Below are 15778 nucleotides of genomic sequence, written 5' to 3'. Positions count from 1 at the left end.
CGCCTTTGACCCTTTCTGTTGTTCACTGTCTTCTGCTGCTTTTATTATTATTTTGGCATCATTCTTGATTTTGAAACTGGAAACCAATAGCGGGTACCTGTCCAATATTCGTTAAATATGGGAAGATATGTTAATCCTCAGGAATCTTTTCTGATGTTAAAATTAAAACCCATGCAGACTTTCCTTAGCATTTTGAATACCTTTTATGGAAGCTGGAAACTAAGTGTTAAAGAGAGGTTATGCCTTACAGGTTGATGACACTGCATGCCTTTTTATAATCTTCCTTTTTTTTAAAAAAAATAATGTTTTAGAAAATAGTAATTTATTAAGCAAACAGAGTACTCTCCACAGACTGTTATCAAAATATTTCATTTGCATACTGAATCAGACATCTGATAAGGTGGAATAGATGTGATTCAGTTCATTAATATAGATGGTCCGAGATGAATGGTTTCCTGGCTACACTGCGATGTCTTTCAACTCAGATTTCTGTTAGAGCCCACTGGCTTCTAATGGCACGCATTACTGTCTCCGTTGTCTTTAATGGATAGTGTTGTCAATACCGCTAAGCAAACAAGCCCTGGCCAAGGAGCTGTGTGTACCTTCTGGCTCCCAGGAGGAGGCCAAGTGAGTGGCGGGATTGCTCTGAGAGCATCCGGCAGCCTTACCATGGGCTTAGACACAGCTCCTGTGCTTATCTGCACCCAGCCTTCCTGGCAGGGTTACAGCCGCAAGGCATGTTGAGGGACTGGTCAAAAGATAGACTTCAAAGGGAAATAATTCCGTGTCTAAGTGAGTGTTAGGGAATCCAGGAGAAAGCTGAGACTAAAGCACCATGTGCTATACAAATACATGTACTAGATTTTACAGAGAAGCAGCAGTATTGCATAGAGATTAAGGGGTAGACTTTGAAATCAAACTCCTAGTTTCCAATCTATGCCTCACTTTCCTCATTGGTAAATGGGGATCCTATTGTTCCCCCTCTCTCCGGCTTGTTGTGAAGGTTAAATGAGTGAATGCATGTTGAGAGCTTAGCAGTTGCCTGTCACAACGTAACCAGTCTTTTTCCTTTTCCCATTGGTGTCTGGACAAAATTCAACACACTGACATTCAGTACACACTCACTGAACACCTACTAGGTGCCAGACGCTGGGCCAGGTACTAGGAACGCAGTGATAAATAAGACACACTCTCTGCCTTAAAGAAACCAAAGTCAGGTAGAGGAGATAGACGTGCAAATGGTAGATTCAATTCTACGTGATGAAAGGAATAACAGAGGTGGATATAAAGCTCCAGAGGTAGTAGAGTGGAGGGAATCTCTCCTCTGATTAGGAAGTTTACAAGGAAATGGTTTACATAGGTTCTGACTACTCTGCGGGGTTTTGAGATGTGACTAGGAGTTGGATTGTCAGGAGTGTGAGTGACAAGGACGCGTGAAAGTGTTAAAGAAAGCAGGCATAGAACAAAAAACGTGGGAGGAAAATATGCTGTATCTTTCATCCATTTTTTGTTTCTTTAGTTTGGCCATGAGATTCATCATTTTGGAGTATTACCCGTTCTTAATCTAAATTTGGAAACAGCTCCATGCCTAATGGAAGCATCAAATTGGGAGAATTCCCTCCTATTCTGGGAACTGGGGTGCTGTTGTCCAGCTGCATATACACTGCCATTTATAGACCCCTGGCTTCTCTCCAAAGATGGAGTCTAGACTTGGTCCATTACTGTGCTTCTGAGATGACCTTCCGGCCAAACCAAATCAAGAAACTGTTGGCCTATCAAGTCCAGATTCTTAGCTATTCAGAGTTTCATTCTACTGGAGAAATGGGATGGCAAAACTTTGAGACAACTTATGGATTTCAAAATATAACCATCTTTTTTGCGGGAGGGAGGCTGAAGGATGGGAGTACTGATTCTCACAATCACCTTCTCTGTTTCTTCTGCCCTTTGTCACTTGCCTGACTTCCAACAAACTATCGTAGTGAGAAAGGGATCAGTTTCTTGGAAACCTCAGTTTCCAATTCATTAAAATTAAATGTGCCACATCTTACAAGTGAAAATACAATTTTCAGATGGAAAAATGAAAACAGTTTTTCCCCTCCTATTTTGCTGTTACTGTCCCTGCAGTCTCACAGTTGACAGTCTTTTTTTTTTTTTAAGGTTTTCAAAATAACATTTGTTTCTTAAAAGTTAACATGTGCATAATAGGAAACCAAAGAACACAAGAAGCAAAAAACAGTCATTCATCATCACAAGCAATTTACCATTTGATGTGTCCTTCTAGGTCTCGTTTGTGTATTTAAACACAACTAAGCATCCATTTATATGTAATTAAGATCATACAGTTATGTATCATGCTTTTTCACACATCATGAATATTTACCATTTCAAAGTCCCAAAGCTATGAGTATTTTGATAACCAAAAATACACTACACACCAACTCAATCTGGAAGGAAAAAAATGTAATCCTTTCTTGGCGACAAAAACTTCAGAAAAGACAAAAATGGCAACAGGCCTCTAGATAAAGATATTGGCAGAGTTATGATTAAAATACTACATTCCCTTAACGTTCAATTAAAACTGAGACATAAAGCAACAGAGTACCCAAAGTATAATGCTTTTAAGAGGATTCATTATCTGATCTAAACTATTAAAGTGTTAGCAAGGAGGTATATTTCCACTGAATTACTTAACAATGTATTCCTATAGTACAGCTAAGAGATGCACACACATCAATGGTTATCATCAAAATATAAAAAGGAATACATCCACATACTTCCCTCCTTTTTATACTTCCTTCTGCCCCTCTGCTGCCAACCTAATGAACAAGTCCTGGTGTACATTTCTCAGATGGTTTAACAATTCCATGTCCAAGATGCTACTTTTTTACCAATTATAACAAAGATATTTACAAATTGGTTAATTCACTAGCTCTACTTTTTATCATACATTGTCACCTCAGGACTCCTAAAAAGCCTAGATGTTGCAAAATAATGAATGAACCTCGTCCATAGTAAGCATTGGTACTTTACAAAAATGCACATTTAGACCTATGGTTATAACCTAAAACTGTCTTCTAGATATGGAGATATTAGCTAAGAGCCCTTCCCTTCACCCTTCCTCTCACCCATCCTCCAGCATATCAGCAACTAAGTACAGGACTATATCTAGCTCCAAGAGGTGGATTAACATAGACGCTCCCAGAAGACACAGCCCTTCCTAAAAACCAACAAAAGGGCATTTATTAAGGGGTTATTTTACTACCTCTACTTTTAATATACTTTGGGCATTAGGACTTGCTTATTCTTTAATACACAGCAATATTAACTAAAACACACAAATAGAACAATGGTTAGACAATCTGAACTTGTCTAAAGACTCATGGGCACAGATCCCTTCTCTGTACTTCCTTCCCTGTCTGCTCCCCGCCTCCCCACCACCCAGTGAATAGTCAGCTTACGCTCCAAGACTCAAGTTTAACAATTGCCACTCCCCCAATACAACCATTCCTATGAATTAACAGAAAAAAAATACTTTAAAAGGTGTTACTTTTAACTCTCTATTTTCAACATATGTTGTGTACTTTTACACATCTAGAAAGATTAGATGTTTCAAATACAGATTTAAGTTTGTCCACTATGTATACACGTAGTAGCACTGAAGAAACTGCACACAAAGGCTATAGTCACAAAGTGTCTCCTAAACAGGAACACTCTGGCCTAGAAGCTTCCCCTTCTCATCTCTATCAACCCGGTGGACAAGAATAAGCATCTGTAATGCTTAGAGGGGATTTTAACAATTTTACTTCCTCCAGTTGTTTTCAGAAGTCTTTCCTATGATTTTTAACACAAAGTGTACACAATGTATTTATCGGCTATTTTTGTAATACACTAGCAACCTCTTTAACATCTAGGAAGACTAGATGTTGTAAATTTGGACCCTCTGTCCTTTATGTACACTATGTACACAGCCAAGTAAAACAAAATGCAGAGACACACCAGACAATGGTTAGTCTTGGTATAAAGCCCTTTACACGTTCTTCTTTCTCCCTGAACCAGCACAAATAAAATAATGTGTACTGCTCAGAGAGGTGGTTTGATCATTTTGATCACTCCATTTCTAAAAGACAGTATTTCATATGAATTTTAACAAAAGGATATATCTACAAAATATGTTACTTCACTACCTCTACTTTTAACATACTTTGTGCACTTCTAAACATCTAGAAAGACTAGATGTTTCAAATAAGGACTAAAGTTTGTCCACTATATACACAGTAGTGTTGAATAAACTACACACATGTAACAATGGTTAGATCTGAAAGTGTCTTCTACATAGGGACATTCTAATCTAGAACACTTCATTTCTCCCAGTACCTCCTTTCTGCCATCCATCCAACATTGGGCAAGTACAGGCACAGGTGTCAGGCACAGGTGTCACTTAGATGTGATTTACAATTTCACTTCCAAAGGCCCTTTTCAGAAGACGGCTTTTCAATGAATTTTAACACAAAGTGTACAAAATGTGTTAGTTTACTAACTCTACTTTTGTCATACATTGGCAACCTCTTTAATATCTAGAGACTAGATATTATAAAATGGGGACCCATTGGTCCAGTATATACAAAATATATACAGTAAAGTTAAACAAAATGCATGTAACATATAGAGCAATGGATAAGTTGAAATGTTCTAGTACCTGCTAGCAAAACATCTTTTGCAGTCTTCCCTCCCACCTCCCGAAACCCAATGAACAAGCACAGAGTATACTGTTCAGAGAGGAGGTTTAACAATTCCATTTCCAAAGACAGTATTTCCCCAGTTTTTAAAAGCTATTTACAAGAAGCATTATTCTACTAAAACTACTTTTAAATACATCAAGCACTTCTAAACATCTAGAAAGAATAGATATTTCATATAAGAACTTACTTGTCCACTATGTACACAGCACTGTTAAATAAAATTGCACACATGTAACAATGGTTATAATCTGAGGTATCTTCTAAATATGACCATTTTGGCCTGAACCATTTCCTCCCTCACTTCCTTCTCTCCACCACCAATCCAGTGGACAAGTACATGCATATGTAATGCTTAGAGGTGGTTGAACAAATTCATATCCAAAAGTCATTTACAGAGGACAAGCTTTCCTATGAATTTCAATAAAGTATACAAAATGTGCTAATTTTACTACTTTGTCATACACTGGCAACCCCTTAAACGTCTAGAGACTAGATGTTGCAAAACTAGGACTCAATTTGTCCATTATATACACTATATACACAGCAAAACAAAATGAACATACAAAAAATGGTTTTGTCTGAAAATGTCCAGGTATGAACACACTAGCATATTACCTTTTGCAATTCTTTCCATCCCTCCTCCAAACCACTGAACAAGTACAAACAATAGTATACTGCTCAGAGAGGTGGTTTAACATTTAACATTCCCAAAGACAGTACTTCCTGTGAATTTTAGCAAAAAGTTATTTACAAAGTGATATTTTACTACATCTACATTTAGCATACGTTGGGCACTTCTAAACATCTAGATGGACTAGATGTTTCAAATAAGGACTTAATTTGTCCACTATATACAGAGCAGTACTGAATGAACTGCACACATGTAACAGTTATAATCTGAAACTGTCTTCAAAATACCAGCATTCTAGCCATTCTAAGACCAACCCCCTTCTCTCTCTCCCCTCCACCAACCCAGAGGGCTATCACGCTCAAATTTTCAGAAGACAATCTTTCCTAGAAATTTTAACACAAAATGTACAAAATGTATTATTTACTAACTCTATTTTTGTCATACACTGGCAACCTCTTTAACATCTAGAAAGACTAGATGTTTTAAATTAGGACTCATTTGTCCATTATATACACTATATACACAGCGAAGTGAAACAAAATGCGGGAACATAAAAAAGACAATGGTTAATCTTGCCTCACTATAAACACACTGGCACAGAGCTCTTTGCACTTCCTTCTCCTCCCCGCGACCTTGAACCAGTGCACAAACAAACACAGTGCATACTGCGTACTGTTCAAAAAGGTGGTTTGGCCACCCCTTCCCCCCGCAAACAACATTTCATACGAATTTTAACAAAAAGGTATTTACAAAATGTTTTTTTACTACCTCTACTCTGAACAAATATCAGGCACTTTAGAAGATCTAGAAAGACTAGATATATCAAAAAAGTACTTATTGTCAACTACACATACAGTAGTAAGGAGTAAAATGCACACACAAAACAATGGTTCTAATATGCAAATGTCTTCTGTGACCAGTCTGGCACAGAACCTTCTTTTCTTCCTCCTCAACGTCTTCCATTCCATGTCCTCTAACCCACTGAACAAACGTGGACCTCTGTGGCTCCTGATGTCGCCTCTAGAGGTGGTCAAACAACTCCATTTCGAAAAGTCATTTCCAGAAGACATTTCTTTTCTACGGTTTTTTTTAAAGAAATGGGCATTTACAAGACATGTGACTTTAACTCTATCATACGTCGGCAACCTCTTCACATGTAGAAGGCCTATATGTAGCGAAAAGTCTTCTTTCGAAAGGTTGGGGGGAAAGTTGAGAGCAGCTTTTTCATATTATATACACAGGCCTTCTATAAACGGCCAGTAAATCTTCCCAAAGGGTGGCGGGCACTTCCTATTGGCCGCATGTGGTACGTTATTCTACCATTTCTATCTTCCGACATCGAGGTCTTGGTACGACGACCAACCGCCCGATAACCCGCTAACGTTCCACCCGTCGTCGACCGGGGCTCCGCTCACCTTCCGGGCCCGTTAAGGCCTTTGTCCGTCGTTGTCCGGACGAGGTGAGGTCTCGTCCAACTGGGGCAGAGAGGTCACCTCAGGTCCCGGATCCGCGCGGGCTCCAAGGCCTAAGGGTGGCTGAGCTGGCGTCCACGTAGAGCCCCCTTCCCGGGCCCTCGAGGCTCTAACGGCCCTCCGCAGCGTTCCAGTGGCCGCCATTCTTCTCGCCCTGCCACGCCCGCCGCCCAAAGGCGCCACGTCCTCGGTGGCCTGCCGTAGGCTTCGCCTAACCCCTGCAGCGTGGGGTCAAGAGACCCGGCGGTGGGCGGGATGTGGGCTCCGAGGGGCCGCCGCCATTAGGTCGCGGAGGTGGGGGTGGGGGAGCAGTTCGTTGCTGCTTCCGGGCTCGGGCCCTGCCAGTGGGCGGCTGCGGCGAGGGCTCTGGGGTTCGGTAAGACACAGCCTGAGCTTGTCCCGGGGGCCCCCCAGTTCACCTGCCGACCAGAGGCCGGAGGGCCTGGAGGGCCCCGGGCTAGAAGGCCGCGATCCGCTTCTCACCGCGTTCTCTGCCGGAACTCACAGTTGACAGTCTTAACTGTAAAAGGCTGTTTCATGCAGATATGCACAGAATTTATTTTGGGAGTCTTAGGAATTGGGGTGCAGGGAAGTTCACATGGCATTCTTAGGGGAGCCAGGCTATGAAGGGCCTCTGAGCTGACCATGCGAACCCCACTCCCTTCCTTTTTTAAAAATTTACTGTATTGAAGTATAGTTGATTTACAATGTTGTGTTAATTTCTGCTGTACAGCAGAGTGACTCAGTTATGCACATATAGACATTCTTTTTTATATTCTTTTCCATTATGGTTTATTACAGGATATTGAATATAGTTCCCTGTGCTACACAGTAGGACCTTGTTGTGTATCCATTCTATATATAATAGTTTGCATCTGCTAACCCCAAACTCCCACTGCATCCCTCCCCCACCCCCTCCCCCTTGGCAACCACAAGTCTGTTCTCTATGTCTGTGAGTCTGTTTCTGTTTTGTAGGTGAGTTCATTTGTGTCGTATTTTATTTTATTTATTTATTTATTTTATTTATTTATTTTTTTAACATCTTTATTGGGGTACAATTGCTTTACAATGGTGTGTTAGTTTCTGCTTTATAATAAAGTGAATCAGTTACACATACACATATGTCCCCATATCTCTTCCCTCTTGCGTCTCCCTCCCTCCCACCCTCCCTATCCCACCCCTCCAGGCGGTCACAAAGCACCGAGCCAATATCCCTGTGCCATGCGGCTGCTTCCCACTAGCTATCTACCTTACTACGTTTGTTAGTGTGTATATGTCCATGACTCTCTCTCGCCCTGTCACGGCTCACCCTTCCCCCTCCCCATAACCTCAAGTCCGTTCTCTAGGAGGTCTGCGTCTTTATTCCTGCCTTACCCCTAGGTTCTTCATGACATTTTTTTTTTCTTAAATTCCATATATATGTGTTAGCATACGGTATTTGTCTTTCTCCTTCTGACTTACTTCACTCTGTATGACAGACTCTAGGTCTATCCACCTCATTACAAATAGCTCAATTTCGTTTCTTTTTATGGCTGAGTAATATTCCATTGTATATATGTGCCACATCTTCTTTATCCATTCATCCGATGATGGGCACTTAGGTTGTTTCCATCTCCGGGCTATTGTAAATAGAGCTGCAATGAACATTTTGGTACATGACTCTTTTTGAATTTCTGTTTTCTCAGGGTATATGCCCAGTAGTGGGATTGCTGGGTCATATGGTAGTTCTATTTGTAGTTTTTTAAGGAACCTCCATACTGTTCTCCATAGTGGCTGAACCATTTCACATTCCCACCAGCAGTGCAAGAGTGTTCCCTTTTCTCCACACCCTCTCCAGCATTTATTGTTTCTAGATTTTTTGATGATGGCCATTCTGACTGGTGTGAGATGATATCTCATTGTAGTTTTGATTTGCATTTCTCTAATGATTAATGATGTTGAGCATTCTTTCATGTGTTTGTTGGCAGTCTGTATATCTTCTTTGGAGAAATGTCTATTTAGGTCTTCTGCCCATTTTTGGATTGGGTTGTTTGTTTTCTTGTTATTGAGCTGCATGAGCTGCTTGTAAATTTTGGAGATTAATCCTTTGTCGGTTGCTTCATTTGCAAATATTTTCTCCCATTCTGAGGGTTGTCTTTTGGTCTTGTTTATGGTTTCCTTTGCTGTGCAAAAGCTTTGAAGTTTCATTAGGTCCCATTTGTTTATTTTTGTTTTTATTTCCATTACTCTAGGAGGTGGGTCAGAAAGGATCTTCCTGTGATTTATGTCATAGAGTGTTCTGCCTATGTTTTCCTGTAAGAGTTTGATAGTTTCTGGCCTTACATTTAGGTCTTTAATCCATTTTGAGCTTATTTTTGTGTATGGTGTTAGGGAGTGTTCTAATCTCATACTTTTACATGTACCTGTCCAGTTTTCCCAGCACCACTTATTGAAGAGGCTGTCCTTTCTTCACTGTACATTACTGCCACCTTTATCAAAGATAAGGTGTCCATATGTGCATGGGTTTATCTCTGGGCTTTCTATCCTGTTTCATTGATCTATCTTTCTTGTGTCGTATTTTAGATTCCACATATAAGTGATATGATCTTTGTCTTTCTCACTTCACTTAATGTGATAATCTCTGGGTTCCATTGCTGCAAATGGCATTATTTCCTCCTTTTTTATGGCTGAGTAGTATTCCACTGTATATATAATATGTACCACATCTTCTTTATTCATTTATCTGTCGATGAACATTTAGGTTGTTTCCACGTCTTGGCTATTGTGAAGAGTGCTGCTATGAACATTGGGCACACCCCCTTTCTGATGGTTCTGCCTGGCTGAATTTAACTGGGAATCAAAGCGTTCATAAGTCATTCTCCCAGTGCTGTTAAATAGAAAACGACATGTACTGTTTCCAGGTTAGTCATCTTCTTGCCCCTGCTTCTACCTCCTGGCAGAAGGAGAAGCACAGAACTATCCGTTTTCTTTCCTACATCTCTCCCTCCTCCTGGATTCCCAGTCTTAGTGATGCTGCCATCTTCTCTTGTGAGAGCTCTGGGAGTCAGCCCACACTTCTCATGTCTTTAATTTCTTGTGCTAATTGGTGAGTGTTACTTCTGTTTCTTTACATTTTCTTTGCATCTCTTCCTTTCTTGTTCTCTTTCGCGGTTGTATGGCTAGGTGGGGGCTCTTCATTGAGGAAAAAACCATTTTTACGTCATATTTCAAAGCATCACTCATCTGGACTTCTGTAGTAGCCTGTCAATGGGCCTTGCTGCCTTTGGGCACAAACTTCCATTATACGGTTATAAAACCGATCCTATTTTATATTTTAGCGGCTCTAGGACCAAGTCTAAACTTCTTAGCACGGCACGGAAGGCCTTCTGTCATTTGGCTCATTAAATATGCCTTGCAGTCTCTCTTCCTGCTTTTGCCTGTGTTCTGCCTGATACTTGATTTCCCTTTCTCCTCTAATCTCCCTGTCAAACCCCTTCAACTCATCTCTCTATGAATTCTTTCTTGAATCACCTGTCAGACTACTTTCTGGCAGGAAATGGCTCGTTCAAAGTGGAGAGTTTAATAAAGAGAATATTTACAAAGATGTGAGCCGGACGTGGGGGAAATCACAAAGGATAGAGTAGTAAGGACCCTGAGGCTAAAACAGGGGGCTACCGTCTGTCCCCTCCCTGCGCAGGGGAGCTGTTACCTGAACCCAGAGACAAAGAGGGCTGTTAGAGGGATGCAGCCAGCCCACAGCCACCTACCTGCCCTCACTGCAGGAAGGGAGTTAAGGGAGCAAATACCCTAACCTTGCTCGTTTCCCTCCCTTCCGTCTCCTGCCAGCACTCAGCACTGGCTGAAATCAGTAGGAGTAGGACAGGAGAGGGCAGGGAGTCTTTGACGTAGATCGTATTGGTCAGCCTTCTGGGGCACAGAGCAGGTGGAGAAGATTGAGGCGTGGATCTGAAAGGGCAAACAGAAGATATCTGGCACCCCACCCAAGCTGAAGTGATCACTCTGTAACCCAAAGGGCCTGGTTCACACTTCTCTTATTGCCATTATAGTGACACTTTGCAATTACTTGTTGGTGCATTTCTCTCCTCTATCATGTTATAACCTTTTGGATAGCAAGAGACTTGTGATTTGAGGCTTTTTGTGGTTTTAATCTTTGTATTCCTGTTGCTTACCACAGTGCCTGTCATGCAGCAGACACTCAGTAAACTTTTACCTAAATGGAATTTATTCAGAGAGCCGTGAAGAAAGTGATAACCCTGGAGGGTGAGAGAACTGACTCTTCTCTCGTTCTCTCTCCTTGGAGGGGAAGGAACGTGTCACAGGACACCAGCAACCCTTCTTCATGCTCACTGCCCTCTTGTCTGACATGTTCCACTTTTGTCCTCACTTCCCCCCTCCAGTCCCTTGGTCCCCATTCTCAAAGGATACCAGTGTCTGGAATCTCTAAATCTCAAATCATTATCCCACCACCTTTGAAGTACTAAAAAAGACACAAGACAAACCACTTCAGAAAAATAAGAACTCACTTCTTTCCAGTTTCTACACAGAGTCCTAGCTGCACTGCTGATCTGGTTAGGTGAGCTGAACCACTTAAGAACTTTGAATTTCTTCCTGTTTGATCCTTCTCACCTAAAACCTAGAGCAGAGCCATCCCCTAAGTAGCCTCTTAGTTGTTTCCTCTTCTGGATCCTACCCTGGTCTCTACTTGGCCCTTTTAGGCTACGGGTGTCCTGGAAAAGATATCCCCAGCCTAAAATGTATCATCTGAGAACAAATGAAGAGGACGTCCCCTACCCCTGCCCCACATTTCAGCCCTCCAACTGGAAGGCCCATGAACTGTATAACCAATATGGTGGCTCTAGTTGGTTTCCTTTGTGCCCCCAGATGCATATCTGAACTCTGTCTGGGTTTAGATTGCAGAGGGAGAGGCTGAGGGCTTGGAACCAAGCTTCGATAAATGGAGAAAAGACGATCCTGTTGGGAAAGAGCAAAACATTTCCTTGGATAATTTGTTTCCAGGTGGAGTTCCTTAGTGTTGACTCTAGGGGGCGAGTTTGCTATTTTTGGTGGAGACTACAGCCCACTGAGGATACCATTGGAATTTTCTATGCTTTAGACTCCTCTTTTCTACTACCACCATCTTCAAAGTCAGTATACATTATCGGGGCACTAAATATTCAAGAATCTGTTTGCTAGGTACTGTCTTCAGCACACAGAAGGCATATGTTAACAGTGTCTTTGGCAGTGAACCTTAGTCTTTTCCCATGAAACAGAAGAGGGGTATAGAGTGGAAAGTTGTGATGTAGTTGAGGATAGAGAGAGGAAGTTTACAGTAAATGTCTGGTGTGGGTATTCTAGCCTGAGATGGGTGTTCTTGCTGTGGACTTCCTGTACTTTCCCTGTAGGATCCCTTTATACGCTTTAGTATAATTTCCTTTTAAATGTCTGTGTATTCCATTAGACTATATGCCCACGAGGGCAGGAATTTTGTCTTACTCATAACCCCGGTATTTAGCACAGGGACCCATAGCAGATGCTCAGCAATTACCTGTGTGAAGGAACGGATTCATAGTTTGAAGAACATCGTTGTGCCAGTGGGAGGCCTTCACTTTGTTCAACGGGTAGGGCCAGTCTATAGTGTAGTTGTGTGATGTGGCCGTGAGAAGAAATATGCTTTTATTTCTTCTGACTTTCCTGGAGGGATAAGTGTGCAAGTTATTCTCCTGTAGCTGTAGACCCAGATAGAAGAGATGATTATGATGTCATCTACTTATTCTGCCTTGAAGGCTCTTGAGGTCTCAAAATATCACCCTTTACCACTTGGGTGACTCACTGTCAGCCTGTCAAAATGGAAAGGTATATCATGCAATAGAAATGGGCTGATTCACAATAAGCCATGGACTTGTTAATTCTAATATCAAATCATCTGGAATGAAATGTGGACCTGGGACACAGGATGGCTATGTTTTGATAAAGATGAGGAAGAAAGGACTTTTATATATTGGTCCTTAGTGTAGGGTGAGCATAAAGGAAGGAACCAGATTAGCTGGTCATCTGACCAAGGTGGAGTGGGCTATCATGGAAGAGCAGGTCTGGATAGAAGCCTTGCAGGCCGGGTACCTGGAGAGACAGAAGAAAGTAGGCTGGAGGGGAGGAGGGGTCTGCAGATATTTCAGATCTTACCTGGGATTCTGCTGGGAAATTTATAAGATGGGCTAGGACACCTGGGTCTACTTTTGACATCAGTGGCCCTAAAAACACACATGCAGACCTTGCGTAAACCCAGATGGAAAACTGAAGCTAAAGCAAGGCTGTTGGCCAAAACAGATTCAGTACATTTCAAAGTGGTCAGGTGCGCCTATTAAATGTCAATGTCTTGTGAGCACTGCAAGACGCTGTCTTGGGGCGTACATGTGGCTTGTAAGATACCATCCTTTCCCCCAGGAATCTCACACTATAGCTGAAGACTTCATAACAGAATATCAAACCAACCACTTCTTTGCCTTGTATTTAAAACGTATCAGTCTTCTCTCAGTCAATAACATAGGCCATCTGCCTTCCAGACTCTTGTCAGAGAAAATAACCTCACATTGTCAGCTCTCTAGCCCTTATCAGAATCCAGTCTGAGAGAAGAGGTATTTAAGGAAGATAGTCTCAAAGGAATGGTTTTCAAACTTTTTTTTTTTTTTTGCATCAGGTCTTTTTCTTCCAGTGATACCATACCTGGAAACTCAGTGGGAAAGAGAGAAAAATGGGGGTGCTCAGATTGACGAGGGTGAGAAGCCCCTGAAAACCCTCGGCCTCCCTGACGTACCTGCATGTGGCCTCCTTGTTCCTAAGGAGTGCAGTTTGGAAGCCACAGGTCTAAGGGAAGCACAAGACCTTCGCTCCTCCCTGAGTTCTGCCCTTGGAAACTGTGCCCTTGTAAACTCCACTGCTGTGAAGAGCTGCAACCAGGACTCGTTTAACTTAGTATTGAGTGAAATTGCCTCCTCAGAGCCATGCCCCTAGCTTACCCTGAGAGTAAGAGCAAGAATGATCGCACGTGTTTTCTTCTCTTCATACATTTTTGAATTGATACAAAAAATTATAAAGAGAGTGTATTACTTTTGTAGTTAAAAAAAAAAAAAGGATGATGTATAAAAAGCAGTACCTTTGGAAGATGGATCTGATAGTGGACTTAGAGTAAGTTGAAAATATTAGAGACTCCAAGCGGAGAATAGTTTGGAAGCTGGTGTCATCAGCCAAGAGTGATGCTATAGGGCTTCCCTGGTGGCGCAGTGGTTGAGAGTCCGCCTGCCGATGCAGGGGACATGGGTTCGTGCCCCGGTCCAGGAGGATCCCACATGCCGTGGAGCGGCTAGGCCCGTGAGCCATGGCCGCTGAGCCTGCGCGTCCAGAGCCTGTGCTCTGCAACAGGAGAGGCCACAACAGTGAGGAACCTGCATACCGCAAAAAAAAAAAAAAAGAGTGATGCTGTAGACACCTGGACCAAGGTGGCAGCAGGTACAAGATGGAAGTCATCATTCATGAGACCTATTCAGTGTGAGAGTAGATGGGCAGGGGAATATCAGGGACATTCGGAGAACAGAAGGATGGAAGGGTTATGGTAAAAATGGCAGAGGGAATTTTGGGGGGAAATCCTGAGGGATTTGATCAGTAGAGTTTGTGTAAGGAGGGATGCCCACTGACCTTTAGAAGTCAGAATCAGAGAGTTGTTGAGAAGAACATGCTCTGTTGTGTCATGAGAGCCATAGAAGGTGAAGGGAATGAGAATGGATTGTACGCTTGAAGTGATAATATCAAACACTCATTGGGGATTCTGTTAACTGATAAAAGATGCTTCCTGCCAAAAACTCCTTCTGGAGTTCTGGGTAGTTGCCTACATCCTGAGATCCTTTTCTGAATAATGCAGTTTAACCAGATCCTAGTGATTCAATACAAATAATTATTTACATTTCTATATATTATTTCATGAAAAGAGATAAGAGGTAGAAAGGTAAGCAGTACACTTGTAGGTGATGGTAGAGCCAAGTCCGGGACCCAGGATTTGGCCTGCAGCCCCGCTCAGTCTGCCCCAGCATGCGGGCTCACCCACGAGGGCTCTGCCACCCTGTCTGTGAGTACACACCAAGTAGCTGACTCTTAAAATCGTTCTAAGTTTCTGCTCTGTTTGGTAGTCTACATATCACCTTTCCACACTTCTCTGAATTGGATATTGAATGTTGGCCACTTGGCTTGAAGGGCTGTGTTTCATTTTTCCAGTTTCTCAGTTTTACTCATTTAGCTGATATCTGGTCTCTCCTTATCCATATTTTATCCACATTAGCACCAACTCGTGTGTCTGAGCTCTCATTTATGCATGGCCAGGTGTGGTCTGCATGTTGATGACTTCGAGGATGTCTTCCTGGAAGCTTCCTGTCTTTCCATTCTGGATATCCTTGCTGGTCCTGTGGCCTCTCTCTGGTTCTTGTCAATGCACTTACAGAGATGTCCTATACATTTTGTGTAAATGTGACCTTTGCAATTTTTTAAATTAGCCTCTTTTAATAATGAGGAGTGATTCCTCTTGCTTGTGAAATAGTGTGTGATTAAGCATTTAAAAATACACACACATATATACATATATATATATGTATAGTAGTTCGTATATAGTAAATAGTATATGTGTGTATGTGTGTGTCTATAGTATGTGTCTGTTTATCCACACATGCACGCACATGTACCTTACATCCAGGACTAGGTCTTTAAGTCTAGGTATGAGAACGTCCCTGAGAATGACCTTGAGTATGAATTGTCTGTGGGAGAAGGTGGTCAGTCTGGCTTGTTTTGCCCTTTGAAAAAGTTAGTTATACAAAGAGGAACATTTATGAGAAGCACTGAAGTTTGGACATAGGAATCTTCTTAGAGGCTGTTAAGTCCAAACTCTCATTTTGTAC

At 41.9% G+C, this 15778-nt stretch overlaps 1 long non-coding RNA gene across 1 annotated transcript in view; it reads left to right on the top strand.

Moving 5' to 3' along the window:
- LOC141279103 (uncharacterized) overlaps nt 1–15778 on the top strand; it is a 237233-nt gene that overhangs the window by 69087 nt on the left and 152368 nt on the right. The window lies entirely within an intron of this gene.

Source organism: Tursiops truncatus, chromosome 7, assembly GCF_011762595.2.
Source record: "Tursiops truncatus isolate mTurTru1 chromosome 7, mTurTru1.mat.Y, whole genome shotgun sequence".
In the NCBI taxonomy this organism is placed as follows: Eukaryota; Metazoa; Chordata; class Mammalia; order Artiodactyla; family Delphinidae; genus Tursiops; species Tursiops truncatus.
The sequence above is the reverse complement of the archived record's forward strand: the minus strand, read 5'-3'. Positions and strand labels throughout refer to the sequence as shown.